This window comes from Sturnira hondurensis, unplaced genomic scaffold (genome assembly GCF_014824575.4).
Source record: "Sturnira hondurensis isolate 20B ecotype Veracruz unplaced genomic scaffold, ASM1482457v3 Scaffold0003681, whole genome shotgun sequence".
In the NCBI taxonomy this organism is placed as follows: domain Eukaryota; kingdom Metazoa; phylum Chordata; class Mammalia; order Chiroptera; family Phyllostomidae; genus Sturnira; species Sturnira hondurensis.
In genome coordinates, this window is record NW_028076312.1 from 5,989,944 (window position 1) to 6,013,947 (window position 24,004).

Genomic DNA, 24,004 nt, shown 5'->3' on the forward strand with positions numbered 1-24,004 from the left:
AATGTCGAGAGTGCTCGCGCTCTTGGGCAGCCTGGACTTGGGAGGGTTTGGGGCGGACGAGGGATCAGAGGCTTCTTTCTCTCTTTAGCGGGTCGGAGGTCAGCGGGGAATGCAGAACCACGAGGTGCTTTGGACTCAGCGGGTCTGGATCTGATTCCCACGGAGAAGAGCGAGTGGGCCCCTTGGCTCAACATTGCTGAGAATTCCGTATGCGTACTTAATAAATTTTGCAAACTACTCTACTCTTGTCCAGAGACATCTGAAAATTTCCACAGAGAATAGCAGTTGTATTTAAGAAAAAAAAGGGGGGGATTGACAGGAGCCACAAGTAGGTACATGGCATTCCTACAGGGAATAAATTAAGTGCACCAGAGTTGAGTACATCAATGGCTGATACAAAAGGTTTGTCTCCGCTGTCCTTAGGAGCTCAGCTGTGAACGCTGACTACTGTCTGGCTGGTGGTTCGGGCTGGAGTAGAGTAACTGACAGCTCAGACCCGCGACGTTCGCAAAATCGGACTTAAGGTTTTCAAATGTAACTTTTACCGAACTTTGGGGGTGGGGCTCTCAATGGGACAGCAACCAAGCAAGGTTCACATTTGTTTATTTTCCATTAACAAACGTAAAGTCAGTAACACTTTTGATTAGAATGATATATATATAATCAAAGTTCTTCACTTTTAAATGCCACATTTTGAATATTTTAATGCATGTTGGCTGTACTTTTCATTCATAGCACCCTTCACCAAGCATGTCAAGCACAAATAAGAAAGGGAGCTAGAGAATGGAGTGACCGAGGCTGTTAGGAGACGATGGCAGATACTGTACTGGAAGTACATCCAAGCTTACCTCAATCCAATACCTCATCCTCGAGCCACTAAATACCTGTGAACACAGTGGAAATGGGACATGTTAATGGACCAAAAGTTTCAGAAAGAAGCCCCCCAACTGAGCTCTCTAAACCCCCACAAAGGGGCAGGAGCTGTTTTCAGTCTGCTATAACAGTTAAAGAAATCCTGCTAGAAACACACCCATGATGGAGTTGCACTAGATCTACAGTTTCCTTTGTAGTCTCAAAAATAACTCAGAAAGTTACGCCGATCAGAGCTCTGATGGTCTCCGCTGTGGTAAAAAGAGGGACATTGTGGTCGGATGATAAAATCTCTTCATACGCAGTGGGAGTGGGAAGTAGGGCAGAGTGGGCTGGTGGTGAAAAATGAGGAAACCATTTATAACGTTTGAATGTTTCCGCAGTCTTAAATAGAGTATCTATTTGGACTACCGTAAAACGTAGCTTCTCCATCTATTTGCAGGTCTTCCTTCTCTACTCAGTAGTATTCAGGTTAAACAATCATCTTAATTCGAATATTAGCTTTTTAGTGATTTTTCTAGATAAGCGTAATCAAAGGGATTCTAAATCTCACACCTCACATCTATTCTTCTGAAGCAGTCTTGCTCCGAGCAAATTCTTTTATCACTCAATCAAAAACCCACCAAAATTACCAAATGGGGAAAAGAGATCTTGTCCTCAGCCTCTCAGTGGGCCCAGTCGTACACGAGGCCCTATGATGTTTCCTGTGTCCGTGTTTCGCCCCAGCACCGGGAAGCCATAGCTTATCCTGTGAAGCCTTCTTGGTCCAACCAAACACCCTCCCAGCCATGGTGGCTTCATCTGAGACGCCCCGGAACCCTGTGCACAGCTCCACACCTCCATTTGTTAGTTACTGTTTACCTGGTACTCAGTGCTCAACGGCTGTGCCTCACAAGCCCACACTGTAACCTCAGTGAAGCAGGAAGTTCGTCTTTACTCAAGTGTGTGTGCCCAGCCCTGGCCTGCAGGGGGAACTATGGGCATTCACATGTTTGGTGGATATATATCGTCAATCTAGCCAGTGGAATGCTCAGATGCTTTTCCCCCCAAGTAACAGACACCATGTCATTTTTTAAAAGAAGCAACGAAAGTTTATTAGTGGGGAAAAGGTACATATGTTCCAGTTCCATTGTGCTGACTGTGTAATACTGTGGGCCTCTGGAATGGAGCAGATTAAATGTCAGCTGCTAAGTGGATGAATTCAATATTAAACTACAGGTGAAGATTTAAGACGGTACTTTTTGGAAGCAGACACACCTAAATTTCCATCTCAACCCTGCCTCTTACATAAAGACTACAACCTTGGACAAGTCACTATTTCTCTAAGACTATATGTCCCCTCTGAAGTAGAAGTAACAATAGCTAACTTATAGGGATATTGGGTAGACTAGATTAAATGAAACATTCCGTGTAAATAACAGCACAGTGATGGTACTTTAACTTGGACTTTCCTTTAAAAAATCATTACTCACTTTAATCACAGTAATATAGCACACAGCTTGAGAATCAAATAGCACTAAAATACACATACACCAAAACCCAGCAGCCCCTTCCCCCTCCCCATACTCGGGCCAGCCTACCCAGAGGCAGCCACTTGCAACTTGCCTTATAGTGTCTCCTGGCATTCATCTCCAAATTATATCCATTTTATGTATATAGTTTTCTCCTGATGTATCAAATTTAGATATTACCAATGTACTTATTATGGAGATGAAATACATTCAAGTTCAGTGTGACCCCCAAATTAAAACAGCAGGAATCATTAAAGACTGATGTCTGTTAAACTCACACACTGGGAAGAACATATACAGAAGGAACAGTCTCCTGTTCAGGAGCCAAAGAAATGATCCAAACCAGCTGCACCCTTTGATTCTGGGGTCTCTACCCCTCAGAGTATAAATGTGAAGTGGTTTTATTTGTTCTAATAACCACACTTAGCTCTCCTGGGTGGAACCTCCTTCCCCACCTGGTCAATGTGGCAGACCGATTGCATTAGTGACTCCAGTTTTTCACACTTCCCTGTGCCCTTGGCCTTTGTACCCCACCTCCCAACACTGACTCTGAGCTTGGCCCCCAAGAAGAATTCACGTAGAGGTCCAGACAAGTGCTGGAGTGTTTCTACTTTCTTCTCTTGGACCCTTACCACCACCACCGTGAGAACAAGCTCAGGCTGGCCTGCTGGAGCGTGGCACCAAGCCAACCATCCCGCTGAGGCCATCTTAGCCCAGCCAGCTCCCCGACAATCTCCGGCTGATTGTAGAGGCATAAGCAAGCCCCACGGACACCAACTGAGCCTGTCACAGGTCAGAAGAATGGGTTCAGCCAATGTGTAGACTCCTGCTGGCTTGAAGGCAACCCATACTCTACCACTGGTTCTTTGGAGAAGGAAGGGAGGCTTAGGAGGGGAGGGAATAATTTTTCATGACTAACTCTGCATTTTTCTGATGAGTCTTGTTTTCATAGCGGTGGGATGGAGGACCTCAGTCCGTCAGGAATGGTTCCTCAGAGTCGTCTCTGCAGACAGGCTTCTGGCCCCGGTGGCTACTAGATGATTCACTGCAATCCAAATACAGAAAGTGGGTTACTTAGAGTCTCTTGTCTCCAGCTTGGGGCTTTAGCTGCAGTTCTTTGAAGTTCTCCATCCCCAACATCGCCTATCTGCTGTGATTGTCTGATAAATTCTGTACAATAATGCTGGAATGTTTTTCTCCAAGAAACTCATCATCTTCTTTCACACTAAATAATAGCCTGCTCTGCCCCCCCCCCCCCACCTGGCTGACCAGCCCTGTAAGGGTGGTGTGATGAGGCCGGGGCTTTTTTTTTTTAAAGAGAGGGAGAGAAACATGATGTGTGAGAGAAACACTCACACAGCTGCCTCTCACACATGCTCCAACTGGGGACCGGGCCCACAGCCCAGGCATGTGCCCTGACCAGGGATGGACCCAGCAGCCCTTTGCTTCACACACTGGTGCTCAATCCACTGAGCCACATTGGCCAGGGCTCATTGTCAATTTTTTTTAAGATTTTATTTATTTATCTTTAGAGGGGAAGGGAAGAAGAGAGGGAGAGAAACATCAATGTATGGTTGTCTCCCATGTGTCCCCTGCTGGGAACTGGCCCGCAACCCAGGCATGTGCCCTGACTGGGAATCGGACCGAGATACTCTGGTTCGCAGGCCGGTGTCAATCCACTGAGCTACACCAGCCAGGGCCTTCACTGTCAATTTTTAAAGACTCCTCTGATTCCTTATTTTCTGTTTTACAAATAATGTTCTGAGAAATGTTTTCAGAAATAAGAGAATTTTAGAGTTCAGATTTGTCGGCTGAAATTATTCCTTAAATTAAAACTTATGATACAAAAATCAAGACACAGTAAACAGCCTTGGCTAGTGTAGCTCAGTGGATTGAGCACGGGCCTGCGAACCAGACAATCGCGGTTCAATTCCCAGTCAGGGCACATTCCTGGGTTGCAGGCCAGTTCCCTGCAGGGGCCAGTTCCCAGCAGGGGATGCACGAGAAGCAACCACACATTGATGTTTCTCTTCCTCTCTCCTTCCCTTCCCCTCTAAAAACAAATAAGTAAATATTTAAAAAAATAAAATAAAATAAATCAGAATTTCTGAGTCTTTAATAAAAATTTTTTAAAAAGACACAGTAAACAAAACAGAATAGCTTATGATTTTATGTGAAGACATAAGTATATCACAAAGAAAGTCTGGCTTCTTACACAATACCCAGCCCGTCAAAATGTTTTGTTTTACATATACACAGAACTATAACCCAAAGAAAGCTGTGGTAACAAATCTCCGTGGTTAAAGCAAATGTATCAGGGATCTTCGATTCTTCCTACACGAACGCCCATGGATGGAGGTGGTCCTGGGGCAAATGCTTGTCGTCAGAAAGGCCACATTCACTCCGGAGCACAGGTCTCATTGGTGGGTAACAGTGGCTTAGGGTAGATGGTGACTCCCACTCTCCTTGGAAGGTGACAGCATGGTCACTTTGAAGAGGGAAATAAGGGCAGCTTTTAGAAAACTACTCATCACCGTGAGGCGCTAGACAATTGGGTAGGGACATGAAAATACGTGGCAGTACAATTATACGTGACCTTTTTTATAGACTCTGCAGTCTCAACATTGGTATTAAATTGTTGATCTGAAAAGCAGCTTAGTCCAATGCCTTGAAGTGTTTGCCTTTTGTCTTAAAGTTCTGTCCGTACGGTAATGGCTCACTACCGGGACTTTGCTTTCCAGAAAACTAAAAGCATCACAGATGATCAATGAAGAAACTAAATGAAGAAATATCTTGGTCTGGTGGGCAATATAAATGTAAAAAAAAGTATTAATATAATACCTTCATTTTTATTTATTGTAAAAATGATTAAAGTTCAGTTATTTGATTCTCTAGCCTCAGTAAAGAGAAGGGAAGCATAAAAACAGCAGCTGTGATGCCCAGCAGAGAAGAGATAGGGAAGCCATTTAAAAAGAAAAAGGAAACTCAGAACACACTTCTGGAGTCCAAAGAGCAGTAGGCAACTTACGGTCCTCAAGCACATCATTGCAGGCGCATCACTGCATCGCGCAGACGTCCCCTGGGAAGAGCCGAGGGGGAGAGGCGGGGCCTGGACGCCGCGTCGGTGGCTCAGAGTCCTCGCTGCAGAGAGCTTTAGGACTGTGGCCTCGCAGAAGCAGAGCTGGCATTTGTCTGCCTTGTATATTATACACATACATTTTTTTGTATCACAGCTTTTGTAGTTCTAGCTTTTTAAATATATAGGATACACTTTAGNATTTAAAAAGAAAAAGGAAACTCAGAACACACTTCTGGAGTCCAAAGAGCAGTAGGCAACTCACGGTCCTCAAGCACATCATTGCAGGCGCATCACTGCATCACGCAGACGTCCCCTAGGAAGAGCCGAGGGGGAGAGGCGGGGCCTGGACGCTGCATCGCTGGCTCAGAGTCCTCGCTGCAGAGAGCTTTAGGACTGTGGCCTCGCAGAAGCAGAGCTGGCATTTGTCTGCCTTGTATATTATACACATACATTTTTTTGTATCACAGCTTTTGTAGTTCTAGCTTTTTAAATATATAGGATACACTTTAGATACTAAAGTTTTTGTGTTTAAAAGAGCATTTCAGGTTTGTGAAAACTTCATTTTTGTACACCTTAAATGCTAATGATGCTGTGAAATAAAATGCGTTGGCAGACAGCATTTCCTATGAAAAAGTAGTGATATGTGCCTGCTGACGTCAGGATGGGTAGTGATGGAAAAAGAGGATTTTGGCAAATGAAACGGATGACTGTGTATTTACAGGATGGCTGAGGAGAGAGGCGCTGTTGCCTTAGGTAGTTACTGCCTGTGAATCACAGCAAGATCTTTCCTTGGCCAATTTCAGTGATGAGGTTAAAGATGTTTAAAGATCAGAGATTTAAGATAATTTCTATATGAACTTTGAACAATATAATTTTTAAGACAAAAATTTGACATGTCTCTCACAAAATAAATCACTCGCCAATACCATATGGGAACTTTTCCTTCCCCATGCCAATGAACGCGGCATGTCATTTCAATCAGTTTTGCCCGGCTGATCCCAGATGCCTTCACTAAGCGGTTACCCAGCGACAATGTATTAAAAATTACATGTCACAGTGATCATCACCTACTTATTTCATGTGACTTCAGCTTTTAGTCTCATCCCCATGTGAGAAAGTGCAAATGATGCTAAAATGATTGAATAAAAACAGGCCAAGAGAGCTTACAACATTTACCAACGGTTAAAAGGAACATCGCCAAGTTAGTATGTGAGAAAGTAGGTAAAACTCAAACTTACCTCATGTCCTACACACAAGGGTGTAGACATTATAGAGAAGAGTGGATCACATTTATTTTATAGAACAAAATTATAAGTTATTGCCAAAATCTGTTCAATTCTTTTGGCTTTTTAAAAATGTCATAAAATGTACTTTCTGGTTAGTTGAGTTTGTTAGCGTAAGTACTATGATGAACGTTGAATGTTTTCACTAGTTTTGATAAGTGCTATAGACAGTTTTCTCTGAGTGCCGACATCTGCCACAGCTGCGACAAAAGACCTAGCCACAGTTTTAGGCACAGGAGTGACATCACAGAACATGGCACAAGAAGGTAGCTCCAGAGGAACAGTTTAAGAACATATTTAATTAAAATGTTTCTCAAAAGCTACTTGAAACATGTATTCAAAGCAGTGTTATTTTAATTTTTAATCCTCACCTAAGGATATGTTTATTGATTTTTAGAAAAGTTTTTTTTTCATTTATTTTTAGAGGGAAAGGGAAGGAGAGAGGAAGAGAAATATCAATGTATGGTTGCCTCTCGTGTGTCCCCACTGGGAACTGGCCTGCAACCGAGGCATGTGCCCTGACTGGGAATCAAACTGTGGTTGTTTGATTCACAGGCTCGCACTCAATCCACTGAGCTACACCAGCCAGGGCCTGTTTATTGATTTTTTTTTTAGGCAGAGAGGAAGGGGGAGAGAGAGAGGGAGAGAGAGAGAGACAGAGACAGAGACAGAGACAGAAACAGAGAGACAGAGCCATCAGTGTGAGAGAGGAATGCCATTAGTTTGCCTCAGGTTTGTGCCCTAACTAGGAATTGAACCTGCAGCTTTTTAAGACTATGATGCTCCAACCATCTGACCCACCTGGCCAGGGCAGAGCAGTGTTATTTTAATGAATGGAAGTGATACTCTGTAATACATGTAATAATGTGTTAAGCATACATTTTATGAAGATGTTTTTAAAAATATGCATTAGCAAGATGCATTCAGAACAGCATTATTTCATTGAATGGAAATGGCAGCCACTCTGCAATGCTGGTAGTGAAGTGTCTAAGGACACATTTAGTACAGATGTTTGCTACCAGCAAGTGGTGTTCAGCACAATGTCATTCAGGGAGTGGCAGTACCACATACTCTTCACTGCACGTAGGAAACTGTTCAGTAACACACCTAACAGAATGTTTCTAACAATGCGCTTGGAGGAGGGGTTCAGCACCTAATTATTTCAGTGAGTGAAAGTGACACCTATCTGTAATGCATGTACTGGATTTTCAAAAACATGTAATATGTTCCCAACAATCCACTTCACAATGCATTTAACACAGTTATTTAAGAGATTTGATGGAACAGACATTCTGTAATGCATGTAGTGAAGTGTTTAAGAACACTTTTTATAAAAATGCTTTTGAACAGTCTTACCATATGTATTCAGCACAATAATTTTCAGCGAACAGAAGCATATAGCAAAGTGTTTAAAAAGGCTTCTTATAATGATGTTTCTAACATACTAGTTAAAGGGGCATCTACAACAGTATTATCTTGGTGAATAAAAGCGATACTCATTTTATATGCATGTAGTAAATTAAGAGCATGCTTAATTAAGATATTTCTAACAAGTTACTTGCAAGATGTGTCAAAAAAACCCAACCCCTGTCATTTAGTGAATGGAAGTGATAACAACTGTGTAATGCGTGTGGAAAAGTGTTTAAGCACATGTTTACTAAAGAGGTTTCGAATGAGCTGCTTAAAAGATGCATTCACCACATTGTTATCTTAGTGACTGGAATAGATGCCCACTCCAAATGAATGCAGTGAATTGTTTAATAACCCTTCTTGCGAGATGTTTTTAACAAGCTACTTGAAAGATGCATTCAGGGAAGTGTTATTTCAACGAATAAACATGACACCCATCTGCAATGAATTTCCTGAAGTGTTTAAGAACCTTCTTTATGTAGATGCTCTTACACGCTACTTGCAAGATGCAACCAGCACAATGTTGTTTTTCAGCATATGAAAATGAAAATGACACCCGCTGTCTAATGCATGGAGCAAAGTGTTTAAGAACTAATTTAGCGGGCCTGTGAACCAGACGATTGCGGTTCGATTCCCAATCAAGGCACATTCCTGGGTTGCAGGCCAGTTCCCGGCAGGGGCCATTTCCCAGCAGGGGATGCACGAGAAGCAACCATACATTGATGTTTCTCTTCCTCTCCTTCCCTTCCCCTCTAATAATAAATAAATAAAGATTTAAAAAAAGAACTAATTTAATAAAGATGTTTCAACAAGCTAATTGAAAGATACAGTAGGCACAGTGTTATTTCTCTGACTGGAAGGTTGGAACACATGTAGTGATGTATTTAAGAACACATTCATGAAGACGTCTCTAACAAGGGTCTTGCAGTTGCATTTAGGAGGGTTATTAACTGAATGACAGTGATGCCCAATCTGCAGTGCATGTGGTGAAGTTTTTATATGACACTTGTTATAAAGGTGTATCTACCAAGCTACGTGGAGATGCGTTCAAGCATGGTTTTAGTTCAATGTCTCTAAAGTACGACACAGAGTGTTTAAGAACAATTCCTATTGTTTCTAACATGCAACTTACAAAATGTAACCTGCAAGTGTTTCAGTGAATGGAAATGCCATGAAGTTTTTTTCTTAATTCTCACCTGAGGATATGTATTTATCAATTTTAGAAAGAGGTAGAGAGAGAAAGAGAGAGGACACTGATGGGAGAGAGAAACATCAATTCATTCCCTCCCATACATGCCCTGACCAGGGGGTCAAACCTGTAACCTAGGTATGTGCCCTGACCAGGAATCAAACCCTTGACCTTTTGGCATGTAGGACAATGTTCCAACCGAGTCATCCTGACAGGGTGCCATGAAGCTTTTAAGAGCACAGTTAATAAAGATGTTTCTAAAAAGCTAGTTTCAGAGGCCTTCAGCACAGCGTTAACTGAGTGAATCCAAGTAACACATTATTCAGTAACACACAATATTCAGTAATTCATTTAATGAGTTGTTTAAGATCACATTTAATAAGGGTGTTTAACAAGTTACTTGCAAGATATGTTCATCACAGAGTTATTTCAGGGAATGGAAGTGATACCCGCTTTGTGATACTTGTAGTGAAGTGTTTAAAAACACATTTAATAAAGATGTTTCTTTTTTTTAAAGATTTTATTTATTTGTCTTTAGAGAGGAAGGAAAGGAGAGGAGAGAAATATCAATGTATGGTTGCTTTTTGTGAGTCCCCTGCTGGGAACTGGCCTGCAACCCAGGCATGCGCCCCGACTGGGAATTGAACCGCAATCGTCTGGTTCGCAGACCCACACTCAATCTACTGAGCTACACCAGCCAGGGCCCTTTCTGAATTTTTTTGTAGCTCACTGAATTTGTTCATAACAGCTATTTTGAATTTAAATTTAAATCATTTAAATTTCAGTTTTCTGTGTTTTGAAGTTTGCTGAAGAATTGTCATTTTTTGAAAATTATACTTTATTGATTTTTGTAGTGTTTGCAGCTAAGTGCTCTGCTTTTACATTTAGTAGCATACAACGCCTTAACCGCACTTTTTATGTCTTTGATTCTTATAATTTACTAGGCGGGCTATTAGAAACTTTCTCTTATATTCCAGCAGGTGGCACTATAGCTCCAGTGTGTGGTTTTTCCTTTGCCCACTGACCTCGGACAGTTTCCTAGGGCACTCCTTGTCTCCTGGAGCTGGCTTTTTCTTACCTGGTAGAGTAGCACGCATGCGCAAGTAGTCAGCCTCGGCGCAGTGGGAGGTTAGGCTTAGCACTCGGGGCTCCAGGTCAAGTGGGTAGATCCTCCAGTGGGGTGCTCCCAGAGGCTTGTGGGCAGACTTCTTGCTGCAGTTTTGGAACAAACATCTGGGACCACATTCTTTAATATTTAATATTCTTACCTGCCTTCTTTCCTCTCTCCTGTCTTCCCCCAGTCATGGAAGTCCCTCCTCAGAAATTCGGGTGGCTTAGCCTATTGCAGTCTTTCCCTGGGGTGGGTGTAGCTCTGCCAAGTTTCCCGCTCCTCCGTTTCCAAACTTCTCTCTACCGCACTCCGACAGCAAGCTAGAATCTCCCCTCAGGCAAGCCAGACTGCTACAAATTCTCTCTCACTCCTATGTATCCGCTCCAGTTTGCACTTTCCAGGTTCTCCGCCCCCCCCCCCCCCCCNGGGTCCCCCGCCCCCCCCCCCCCCCCGCCCCAACCCGCCCCACCGCACATTAAGTGGGGGTGGGGCGGAGCACGACTCCCTTGGATCCTCAGCCCCTACTGGCTCTTGGTTCTTTATTTTTGCGTGCACAGATGTGCAACAGACCTCCCAGGTACCTTGGTGTAAGGTGACAGGCACTTTTGCTTGGTTATGGACATCTAATCAGTGGTTTTTAAAAGATTTTATTTATTTAATTTTAGGGAGAGGGGAAGGGAAGGAGAGAAACATCAATCGGTTGGCTCTTGCACACCCCCTACTGGGGACTTGGCCCAGAACCCAGGCCAAGTACCCTGACCAGGAATGGAACTCGTGATGTTTTGGTTGCAAGCCAGTGCTGAATTCACTGAGCCACACCAGCCAGGGCTAACTAGTGGTGGTTTTTTTCCCCCCTTTTTAAAGGAGAGAAAAGAAGGACTTATGCCTCCATGATGCTGACATCACTTATCTCTTTTTTCTTTTCTTTTAGTGATTTTTAGAGAGAGAGGGAGGAAGAAAGGGAGAGAGAGAAACATTGATTTATGTTCCACTGATTTATGCATTCATTGGTTGACTCTTGTTTGTGTCCGGACTGAGGAGCGAACCCACAACTTTGTGGTATCTGGATGTTGCTCTAACCAACTGAGTTCCTGGCCAGGGCTTCTTTTTTTCTTGAAGTAGGCATGTATAGCTATAAACTTAGAACTTAAATCTTAGAACTTCTTTTGCTGCATCTAATAAGCTTTGGTTAGTTGTGTTTCCACTTTTTTTGGTAAAGATGTTTTTGATCTTGCCTTTGCTGCCTTTTTTGACCCTTTGGTTGTTCAGGAATATGTTTAATTGTCATGCATTTGTGCACTTTCCAGTTTCTGTCCTGTTATTGATGCCTAGCTTTATACAGTTGTGGTAAAAAAAATGTGGTAAAAATTTATTGAGAAAATATGCTTGATAAATTGGTTACTACTTGTTTTGTGGCCCAGCATGTGATCTATGGTGGAAAATGATTTGTGTGTGCTTGAGATGAATGTGCTCTCTCCTGCGTTTGGATGGAACGGTGTGTATACGAGGTCTGTCAGGAAAAAGCACAGCCATTGTTAATGTAATGAGAACAGTTTGTGTGGCATCAATGTAACCTGGCAGCCAAGGAGAGTGGACTGGAGTGCACATGCGTGAACAATGATGACATCACTGTACTAGTCAGTGGGGCTGGTAGATGACATTGAATGATCAAATGTACCATGTGGCCTTGCATTCAAAATGACTGAGCGAATAGAGCAATGAATCTGCACCGAATTTTGCATTGCGCTAGAACATTCCTCCACGGCAACATTCAGATAACTCAGAAGGCCGCAGCTGTGGGCAACTGCATCACAACAACGCGCACGTTCCCACATCATGTCTGTGCAGAGTTTTCTGGGGAAACATCAAATCACCCAGGTGACTCCGCCCCTCTACAGCCCAGATTTGGCGCCCTGTGACTTCTGGCTTTTCCCAACACTAACATCACCTTTGAAAGGAAAGAGATTTCAGACCATCGATGAGATTCAGGAAAATATGATGGGGCCACTGATGGTGACTGGGAGAACTGTGTGAGGTCTCAAGGTGCCTACTTTTAAGGGACTGAGGTGTCATTGTCCTGTGTACAATGTTTCTTGTATCTTGTATCTTCTTCAATGAATGTCTCTATTTTTCATGTTACATGGCTGGATGTAACATATATCATTTTTGGGTCTAGTTGGTCTGTAGCATTATATAAGGCTTATGTTTCTTTATTGATTTTCTGTTTTAATAATCTGTCCATTGCTCAAAGTGGGATATTGACATTCCCTACTATTTTTGTATTGGTACCTTTTGGTTTTGTTAGTTGTTTTTTTTAAAATATATATTTAGGAGCTCCAATTTGGTAATGATACTTTGTCTTTGCAGAATCCCTGGAATATAACAAATAGTAGCCGCCCTCACCCCTCCCCCATGCACACAAACATGCATGAAAGGAAGATGAGTTGATTGATTGCACTCTTAAATAAGTCAGTCCCGAGTGGCATCATCTAATGCCATTTTCTGTTGCCCAAGGAGAGAATTTATGAAAACCTAGCACTTCAGACATTGTTCCTGTCTGGTTCTAAATTACGGAGGCACTGACAGCTGAAATATCTTACTACTTGCAGGAGGACAAATGAAAATGTTTCCTTTTTCGTTAGTTTTTTAAGAATTTTTTAAGGGTTCCGGGTTGTGCGCTCGGTTTTGGTGGGAGTGGTTATTTTTTCTCTGCTTGTTTGTTTCAAAATGCCAGCTCTGCTGTGCTTAGTCATATGTCCTTATGTAAGACCAAGTAGCTGACGGGTTCTAGCTAAAACTGTTCTCCATAAATCTTGGAGACTTGGCTCTGTAGTTTTGCACTAGTCTTCCTTCCTGAAATGCTCATCAGTACCACCATTACCTTGCTTTGTGTCCACCTGTCCAAACAGCCCAGCATTTCCAGTCTGGTTGGAGGTCTGGGCGGTGTTCCGGAGGATACAGGGCTCTGAAGCCACCCTGAGCCTCACTGTAGAAGTGACTCCTCCCACTTCGGAACACCTACAACATTCATCGTCTATATTACTCATTGGAGCAGTTTCATTTTCAGCCTTTTATTACTACATGTCCATGTCTTATGTTTCAACTAGACTGAAATTTCTTTTTTAAAAAATGTAATTGTTGTTCAAGTACAGTTTTCTGCCTTTTTGAAATTTCTTAAGAGTAAGAAGCACGGCTTATGTTTGCTTCTCTGTACTCTCCCCAGTACTTGCCCGCCGCGGAATCATCACCCAGGTGCGCTACTTACTGTCTAACCGCACAGCTTCTGAAACTGACAGCCTTGTGGGAAGTTTCTTCCCAACTCTGAGGCCCTCAGATGCCCGCCAATGAAATGACTCGATCAACACTACGGAAGTGGGTTTGGTTAGGGCCTTGGGAGACGCAGAATTGCTGAAGGGGCAATGAGTCCTCAAGAGTGACCCATCCAGCCAACTGTTCCCAATTGCTCGATGGTGTTGCTTCCCCGTTTCCCACCCACGCCCAGGACTTGGAGCGGCAAAGGCCACAACGAAGTGGTTCCGGAGATTCCAGAGATGCCTGCTTCACATCGTAAACCTCCCTTAGTTACTCCGCTCCTCACCCAAATGAGGTTATGCACACGAAGAACACAAATTGTGAAAGAACATGTGAGTCAGACCCGCATGTTCCTTTAAACACATGGGATTAAAACACAGTGTGTTTAATTCCTTTGGCTCGAGACCATCAGTCCACAAAGAAGGGTCCTCACCGGGTCTCCTGAAACATCTCGATTCTTAATTATGATTTCACAGGAAATTGTGAGCTGTTGTTCAATTAATCTTACTAATATTTATAGAACTGTCCTTTGCTCTTGACCTGGGTTTGAGGAATAGAAGACCAGGGAAAGAGAAATATCGTGAAAACCTTAATGTTATTTAGAACCCTGAAGTCTCAAACTAGAATAATTGGGCAATTTTCTACATGGTGTTTTGGCTTCTGTTAACACTCAAAAAATTAAATCTGGCCAGGAAAAAAACCCCAAAGCATAAATGTAGATATAACAAAAGCTCGAGTATAATAAAAATTAAAAACACATTGCTGACTCTGGGGCTGATACGTACTCACTGGTGATGTTTCAAGGGCCCCTCTAATTGCTTCCCGTGGGTAACACACAGCAGGCTGATTAATTGTTCCTTCCTTGTCTTGCCTCAGGACTATTTGTGGTGAGTCATGTCATGTGGTGGTAAGTTAGATGTGAGTTCAAGAGCACTGTGTGATTCTCAGCTTATTATGTGGCTCTTTTAATTACAGGGCTCGTTTTATCCAAGGGTACCATTTCCCAGGAAACAGAGTCAGGAGGAAACTTCTCACAAGTCACAAGGAGGTTGGAGGCAGAGAGGAACTTGCACTAGACCTTCTTTTGATGCTGAGTTCAGTTGGGAGTCATTGTTTCGTTTCAGTTCGGCGGCAATCAGTAGGCATTTGTTAAACCCCGCCGTGTGCGAGGCATAGAGCTCGGTGCTAGGTGATTCACAGAAGGACGGGACAGCCTCACTCACACGGGCCCAGGGTATGTCCGCTGTCCCTCCCTCTCCTGAGCCTGATTTGCAGTGACCGGCCCCTCGATCTGGTGGTATTCTCTCCATCCGTCTCCCATTCTTCCCCCTTTTCTCTTGCTGCCGGAAACCCAGCTCTAGTAATGCACGTCCGTCTTCTTTTAATTTCAATCCATTCTCTGAGTCTTGTCTCCATTCTCATCTCTCTGAACCGCCCCCCCCCCCAGCGCGTCCCTGCCATCACTGAATTCCCGATTTCCTTACCTCACATGAGGCTCACTGGCACTTAACACTCACTGTCTTACCGTTTTGCCCAACTTCCCCTTCACACGACATCTTGTCAGCTTCACCTGGTGCTAGGAAGTGTCCACGGTGTGACAGGCACTGCCATGGGCTGACCCAAAGAGGCAACACAAAAGGCAGAAGCTCTGAATGGGCAAGTGTGATGCTCCAGGGAGTAGCAGAAATTAGTGCTTTTTCATTTTCAGCCACCCTTCTGTTGGTTTGCCTGGGTGTCTTAGTTTCTAAAATGAAGATTAAAGACATGAAAGCTGGGTTTTCTGTGGTCAGCAAAGGGAAAGATAAAGGGAAGATGGTGATGTCAGTCTTACTTTGGTTTTACATGGTCAGTACCTTCTGTGGGAGTGCTAATTTCTCTGCCTCGCAAGTGACATTACACAGTACTTTCTCAACTCATCCGAAGAAAAACAGAAGCCTTTTCTCCAAAACAAACCTGTCTGATTTGATGGAAAAGGGGCCCAAATAATTGCTTCCCCTTTAAAATTTTTCTTAAAACTTATCTTTAGAAGGGAAGGGAAGGAGAGAGGGAGAGAAATATCAGTGTATGGTTGCCTCTCGTGCGTCCCCTGCTGGGAACTGGCCTGCAACCTAGGCATGTGCCCTGACTGGGGATCGAACTGTGATTCTTTGGTTCGAAGGCCCATGCTCAATCCACTGAGCTACCCCAGCCAGAGCGATACTTTGTTATTTTAAGCTTAGTTTTGGAGTAATTGGTTGTACAGCAAAAGATATCTAAAACACGTGAAGGACAAGCTTTTCTTACACACAGAAACTGAATAGGACTCCATTTTTCCATGGCCTGATATCTTTACTTTAATAATCAACAATCTTAAAAGTAAGAGGCATGCTTTAGATATGTTTTTAGAATCTGTACAAACCCCTTCTGCCCAGGCAGCCAGGGAGTGCGCTGCAGGAACACAGTCTCCCTGCCCCCCTTGGACTCCCTCACCAGTGGGACCTGCAGCTTGACTTGAAAAGATAATCTTGGTTTCTTGTATCCTTATCATAAAAATTTGGAATTGGTAAACAAAAATGCACAGGATCAGTTTGCTGTAGAAACTAAAGTGCAGAGATTGTGATGAGTGTGCTCGCATGAGAGAGAAAGGGAGAGAGGAGGTGGAGGGAGGGAGAGAGAGGCAGTGCCTATCTACAGTCATTTTAATGTAGAGACAGTGAAATGAAAGGGTAAGTAGAAGAAGCCAGCTGGTATGTATGTAGGAGAGTGTGACAGACCAGCAGAGAAGCGCATGGTCGGAGAGAGGGAAGAATTGACATGGAAGACTGCCTTGGTTTCCGGTGGCCATCGATGAGATCCGCTGCATATTTGGTTATTGGTGGGCTCACCTCTCCATTTGTGTTCCTCTTTCTCTGCTACTTGCGATCCGAAGAACTGGGATGATGATGGGTAGCTGCCCACATACACAAATTCCTAGGCTCCTTTGGGATTTTAGATCTCTATTAAGATGCGCAAATATTAAGTAAGTAAGTTTAAAATTCTATTAAAATGAGCCCTGGCTGGTGTAGCTCAGTGGATTAAGCGTGGGCCTGCGAACCACAGGATTGCGGTTCGATTCTCAGTCAGGGCACATGCCTGGGTTGCAGGCCAGCTCCTAGCAGGGGACTCACAAAAGGCAACCATACATTGATATTTCTCTCCTTCTCTCTCCTTCCCTTTCCCTCTAAAGACAAATAAATAAAATCTTTAAAAATTGTATTAAAACGAACAGAGAGCTAGTGAGATGAGCATCCAGGATTTAAACTTAAGCTAGGCCTAAAATGACAGGGATTTAATGTGAAGTACTCTGTTAACAAAAGGATGCTGGTTTAGGGCCAGGACAATGCCTGCATTCTGCCATCCATCTGGCTTCCCTAGCAAAGTTCCAAGGAAGCTCCATGTAAAGAAGAGTTTCTGAGTGGGAACCAAAGTATCTTTCTATCAGTAACTGGAGCAGGGTCTGGTGTTCTGGTAAGAGTTATGGCAAAAGCTGAAAATACAATAAAAATAAAATTTAAAAACCTGAAAAACAACAACAAAAACTCACATAGTTTATGCTCAAGCCCTAAAAAGCTATATTTTTTCTCCCCAGGGATCTAAATGACAAACTCAGCATGAATAAAAAACGTCAGAAAAGAAGAGAGAATAGTGACCAGACCCTCAGAGCACCCTTGAATCACTTACCCACTGAACTGTCTGGACTGGGAAAGAAAGGAATGGCCGCCTGCCCAACAAGCAGGTCTGGCCCAGGTTTGCTCGCCTGTGGGAGCAGGTCGTGAGGAACTGGGGGCAGAGTGGCCAGCATTATGGGGGCACAAACCACCTCTCGTTTCAGCCCCCCTTTAACAACTAAAGTCCGACATCCACCCACAAACAAAGTGCCTGTGGAAGCTTCGGAACCCAGCACTGAACACTGAGGACCCCGGGAGGAGTCCTGCTCACCTGTGCATCAGGTAACAGGCAGGCAGACCTTGATCCGTTCTGTGGAGAGGACGGGAGCCTGGGCCCCAGCCTCGGGCCCTCTGCGCTGCAGCCGGGAGCACCTGGAGAGCGCTGGCATGGGAAGTGCAGGCTTCCTGAGGAGAGAGTCCACCATTCTGCTGGAGAACGAAACAAAAAACCAGGCAGGTTTAGATGCATTGGAGAGGGTAAGAGGCACTTCGCCCCACCAACGCCGCAGATGTGCGGTTGAACCAGCAGAGGGAGGCCTCTGGGCGCCGGGCTTCCCCAGCGCTCAGATGCAGCGAAAAAACCCGCTGCCTCCTGCAGGGGTCAGGTGTTGAGGCAGGACCTCGGAGACTTGGGGTGAGGCAGAACTTAACAGGAGCCCAGTTAGCCTGAGGGGAGACTCCAGTAGCCACCGGAGCATGCAAGTGCAGAGTTAGGACGCGGAGGAGACCAAGGGACTCCACAGCGCCATCCTTCCACCCGAGGCAACGTCGCGCGGGGCTAAGGTGTTCAGTAGCAGTGACCTCTCCCACAGAGGAGGTGGAACGTGGTGACTGCTCCTGTGGGGCCAGAAAGCAGTGAGTGAGTGGCCCACTACTCCAGTTGCGCTCGTCATGGCCGGAGAAACTGTCCAGCATCACCCTGAGTAGTGAGGTGGGACCTCCGAGGGCCGGGGTGCGGGGGCACAGAGAAAGTGAAGGAAGCGGGTAAGAAAATCCAGTGTAGTGCCTGCTGTCTGCTTCAGTCCTTTGGCAGGAAGTCTGCGCACAAGCCTCTGGGAGTAATCACTAGGGGATCTCCCCCTGGGCCCTTTGCACCCCGGGCACCCGAGTGCTCAACTCCCGCCCTCTGCACTCTGCAGCCAGCACTTGGGCTCATTCCAGCCCTCGGCCGCAGAAGGTCAGGCGATAGAAAAACCACAAGCTGGAGCCACAGCGCCACCTTCTGGAAAACAAGAGAAGCCCCCAGCTTCCAGCCTAGTGAGTTATAACAAGAGAACACAGGAAACCTTAAAAATTCTGCCACAAGAGGGCACAAAAAGAATGAAGCAAGCCTATCCAAAGTAAACCCCAGAGAAACACCACCAAGCCGCAGTACCCCAGGTCAAGAGGCCTGAAGTGCAGTGCTGGCTGGATAGCTCAGATGGTTAGAATGCTGTACTTCTATACCAAGGCTGAGGATTCGATCCCCGTCAAAAAACATACAAGAAACATGCAAGGAACAACCAGTGAATGGCTGAAAAAGAGAAACAGTAAGTCCACTTTTTTCTAATTTTCTTTCACTCTCAAATCAATAAATAAAATTATATATACATACACACACTATACACACACACACACACACACACACATATATATAGCAACAACACAGAAATTCAAACAAACTGCCAAGGAAATATGGCATCTTCAAATGATAGCAATAATTCAACAACTGACTCAATCCATAAAACACAGCGATCTAGCTGATAAAGAATTCAAAATAGCTGTATGGATGAAACTCAGCAAGCTATAAGTAAACTCGGAAGAACAGTCAGTAACATTAGGAAAAGATGAATGGACAAAATAAAACTCTTTACAAAAGAGATAAACCATAAAAAAGAGCCGGACAGGAATCTTGGAGCTGACAAATTTAATGTATGAGAAGGAGAGTACGATGGGAGCCCCTGTAGAAGGGTACAGCAGATGGAAGCGAGAATAAGTGATGTAGAGAATAGCAATTTTGAAATAACAGAAAAAAAAGAAGAGAAAATAAAAATGACAAAGAAACCTCCATGATCTATGGGATTAAAAAAATCAGAATAATCAGGATTCCAGAAGAAGATGAGAGGGAGAAGGAGGCAGAAAAACTATTTAAAGATATACTGGCTAAAAATTCTCAAGCCTGAGGAAAGGCTTGGACACCCACATTCAAGGATGAATGTGGATGTTCATCTAATAGCTCACCTAATAGCTCACCCTATTATTTCAATGCCAAGAGGCCTTTTTTAAACACATCATAATAAAATTATAAAAAATCAATGATAAGGAAAAATACTAAAGAAAGCCAGGGGAAAACATAAGTGTGACCTGTAAAACAACTCCCATTAGGCTATTGGCAAATTTCTTAGCCGAGACTCTATGGGAGAGGGTAGAGCGATATACCCAAGGAGAGAGAAGTGACATACCCAAGTGCTGAAATCTACAAGTTGCCCGAGAATACTGTCTGGCAAAGTTATCCTTCAGCTATAAAGAAAAAACAGAGCCTTCCTGACAAACCAAAGCTGAGGGAGGCCATCACCCCTAGACCTGCCTTGCATGAAATGTCAAAAGAAGTCCCTAACAAACTCGTAACATAAAATGAAGTGGGTGATGGCAGCACTGTAGTAGCAGGAGTCCTTCTTCTTTTCTCTTCCCTTTGATCAACAGCTAGTGGGACATCCATGACTGGACAAGAGTGCCTCTGACATTACATCAGACACCCAGGAGTTTCCTAACCATCTGTGCCTCTGAAAGTGGGTGGTAGGACCTCAGGGGGACTTGCAAACCCGAGACAGTCTGTGAGCCTGACCCCCTGCCAGTGGAAACCAAAGAGAACAGGGGTAGCTCTACTTACAGCAGATAAAGCAGACTTTAAGCCAAAAGGTAACAAGAGATAAAGAAGGTCACTATATAATGATAAATGGGTCAGTAGATCATGAAGATACAGCAACTGTAGATATACACAATCCAATGTAGAGCACCTGCATTTGTTAAGCAACTACTAACAGATCTGAAGGGGAAAACAGATGAACAATAATAGCAGGGGACCTCCATATCCCACTGTCCACAGTGACTAGGTCAGCCAGGTGGAGGGTCAACAAGGAAAATTTGAATTGAACCAAGCCTTGGCCCTCAGCAACTTCACAGACACGTGTTGTACAAGGCGTTGCGTCCAACAACGGCAGAATGCACATTCTTCTCCACTGTGCAGGGGACATTCTCCGGGATTGAGCATATTGTGGGCACAGAATAAATCTAAATAGTTTAACAAGATAGAAAGTATACAAACTGTCTTTTCTGTACACAATGGTAGAATTTCACAATTCTGTAAAACTAGAAACTGACAACAGAGGAGAGCTGGAAAACCCATGAATACGTGGAAACTAAACCACACATCTCCGAATGATCACTGGGTCACTTCAGTGAAAGGATCAAAGACAAGTTTAAATATTGTCACAAGTTCCTCAGCTCTCTGAGCTTCCTTCTCCTGCTCAAGAAGGAGCAAACAATAACATATCATGAGGGATGCTGTGTGGCTTAAATAAATTAATATATGCAAAGTTCTTAACATGGTAATTAAGCAAATTAGAAGAGCTTCATACATTTTAGTTGCTGTTAAGAGTAGAGCATGTGAGATATAGCTCCTACCTTTTGATACAAAGCAACTCCAATCACTTACTAAAATTCTGCTAATATGAGCAACCATAAACAATTAGGAAAAAAGTAGACAGATGCGGGTCTGGAGGATGGCAGTGGCGTGACCGCCATGGGCTGACGTAGGGTGATGTTCTGGCTCTGAGGGCAGTGAGCAGCTGGGAGAGCGGAGCGGGCGGGGACTCATGGTACTAGACCCAAAGGGAGTCTTCAAAGGCACTGTAGTCCTGCTGGGAAATGACGATCCTCAGTAAGTCACCCAACGACCACTGACCCCTTTCTTGTAGGTGAACAGAAAAAGCGACTGCTGAGAAACTCAGAGAAATGCTTAAATGCAAAAATAACATTTAAGAATTTCAGATAAATCTTGCCTCTAAAGAGAACCTTCTTTATAAATAACAGTTGTCCTTTTCCACAGTATCCTATACATCAAAACAGCACACACGTTCAAGAGAACATCATCTTCTGGGTAAAAATATGCCCCACCCCCCACATTTCTCTTATTTGGGAGTGAGTGGGAAGGTCTGTTCTGGAAGAAAAAACAAGAAGAAAAACATATTCACTTCCCTTCCTAAAGACACAAATCATCCCAAACAGGCAAAATTACAGCATCCCCTACTTTACTACATTCTCATGACTTCATAGAAGTGGTAAGCAAGAATTTAACAAAAAAGGAAACCCTACATGCATCTTGTTATACAAAAAAAAATGGCATGGCTGACATCAGTTATGATAACATTTCTAAGTGAAGGAAACAACAGCTTATCTTGGTATCCCCCCTTTTCAATTGCCATATCCCTTAGTTACGTGTTTCACTAGACACATTTCTAACCATGAGGGAGGTGTGTGTGTGTTTGTGTGTGTGTGTCTGTGTGTGTGTGTTTGTGTGTGGGTGTGTCTATGTGTGTGTGTGTCTGTGTGTGGGTGGGTGGGTGTCTGTGTGTGTGTGTCTGTGTGTGTGTGTGTGTCTGTGTGTGTGTGGGGTGTGTCTGTGTGTGTGTGTCTGTGTGTGTGTGTGTGTCTGTGTGTGGGTGTGTGTGTTCTTTGGGCTGGATCTACCTTTTCTTTTGAGAACCACAGTCCACAATGCCAAGGAGCTATCTTGATTTTTTGCAGAATGTTGGAGTGAGATATGGCTGAGATCAGTCTTTTTGAATAAATTGATATTGTAGGGTATCTCTTTCTGTTTTATTTGTTTGCCATTGAGTTGGACTAAGAGTCAGGCCAATCCCCTAAAATCCTAATCTAATCCATGATATACTTTTAAACATCACTAGAGATATGTTAAAAATGAAGAAAACTACATTTACCCAAACTCTTCTCAGGGAAAGGAATATGTAATTGGAAGAGATAATTTGACATTTGAGAGGAGGGAGGGAGTTAGGGATGAATGATAAAAAGCCTCAAAGGATAACCCCCTTTCAAGACGGTGGTCTGGGTAATTACAGGGCTTTTCGTGATGCAGGACAGGACAGGACACGGTGGGAGTGCCACTCTGTAGAGCAGCTGCTTACAGGCCACCCCCAGGCTTCTCCTCTCCGCCCTGCCCCCAGGCCTGTCTTCTGATAAAGAGTCAGTAAACGTTTGAAGGAGTTCGAAAATTATCAGCCTGCTCAGATACCTATGTCTCAACTGTCCTAAAACATCTCCATCAATTTCAAGGGGTATAGTAAAATGTCACACAGGTGCAAAACATCAGGTTAAATTTACTAATTAAACAAAAATGTGTGTTCTTTCACAGCACTTTTAGAAGAGAGAAAATTATAAAATTTGACAAGCCATATGAATCCCTCGGGAAGTGGGCTGGGTAAGAATACAAGTTGACCTTTTCAACATTAACAATAGAGAGAAATCTTTGCCTCCCACACATCTGTTTTCTAGAGCCTTTGGATGTGCCTTCAATCAGCAGCGCAGCCTTTCAGGCAGGCGCTCTCTGGAGAACTCGGCCATGAATTCAGGGTGAGCCAGCCCTGCCCAGAGGCTTTCTCAACACATCCGTTTGTCAGAGAGGTGGCAGCATTTGCATTCCTTACTCATTCCTGAACACTAACGTTTTCCTTTATAGTAAACTGTCAGGAAGCAACCTAAGAAAGTCAATAGACTTCATGTAGAATTTGATTCTGGAAAGTTTTTCAAAAATATCAAGAATTTAAAACATTGGTCAAATAAGATCGTCACTGTGAAACAGTACTTAGTTATCCACTTAACCCTACTGAGAAAGACTTTACAGGCAAATACAGAACATTTCATAGTTGTTAGTAAAGCTTAGCTTTTAATGTTAGAACACTCAATTTTAAGCAATCAAAGATCTGATGAAGACAACGTGAAGCACAGTTGGTAAGATATCTTTGCTTTCTAAGATTGGTTTAAAAGGTAAAGATTCACCTTTTACAATCCAGTATCAAAAGCAGACCAAAGGACAAGAAAACTTTCTTAGCAGATAAGAGAAAATTAAGTTTTAGTTTTACATCAGCACACCATTGGTATAAAAGCCTATTTTAAAAAATCTTCTAATAAACCCACTCTATCTAGCTTGATCATACATGAAATTTCTTTCTTAAGATTCGTTTTTCTTCTGGGACCTGGGAGGAATCCCTTTGACGTGCTCATGTCAAGGAAGAGAGCCCTTTACCTCCTAGTCCCCCCAGTTCCGTGGGAGAGGAGGGACCTGACTTTAGCGGATGTCTTGCTCCAAGCCGTGAAAGTGCCTCCTGTCACAGAAAAAGTATGAGGAATTTGTTTTTTCTCTGGATAGAGCCAATTAGTGAGCACAGATGGTCGCCCAGCTACCAGGTGAATTGGGGATGAGCTGCGTGTGACTGATAGTGCTGCCAAGTCCTCTCACTGGAGAGCTAGTTACTGTTTATCTTGGAAACGAGTGTAA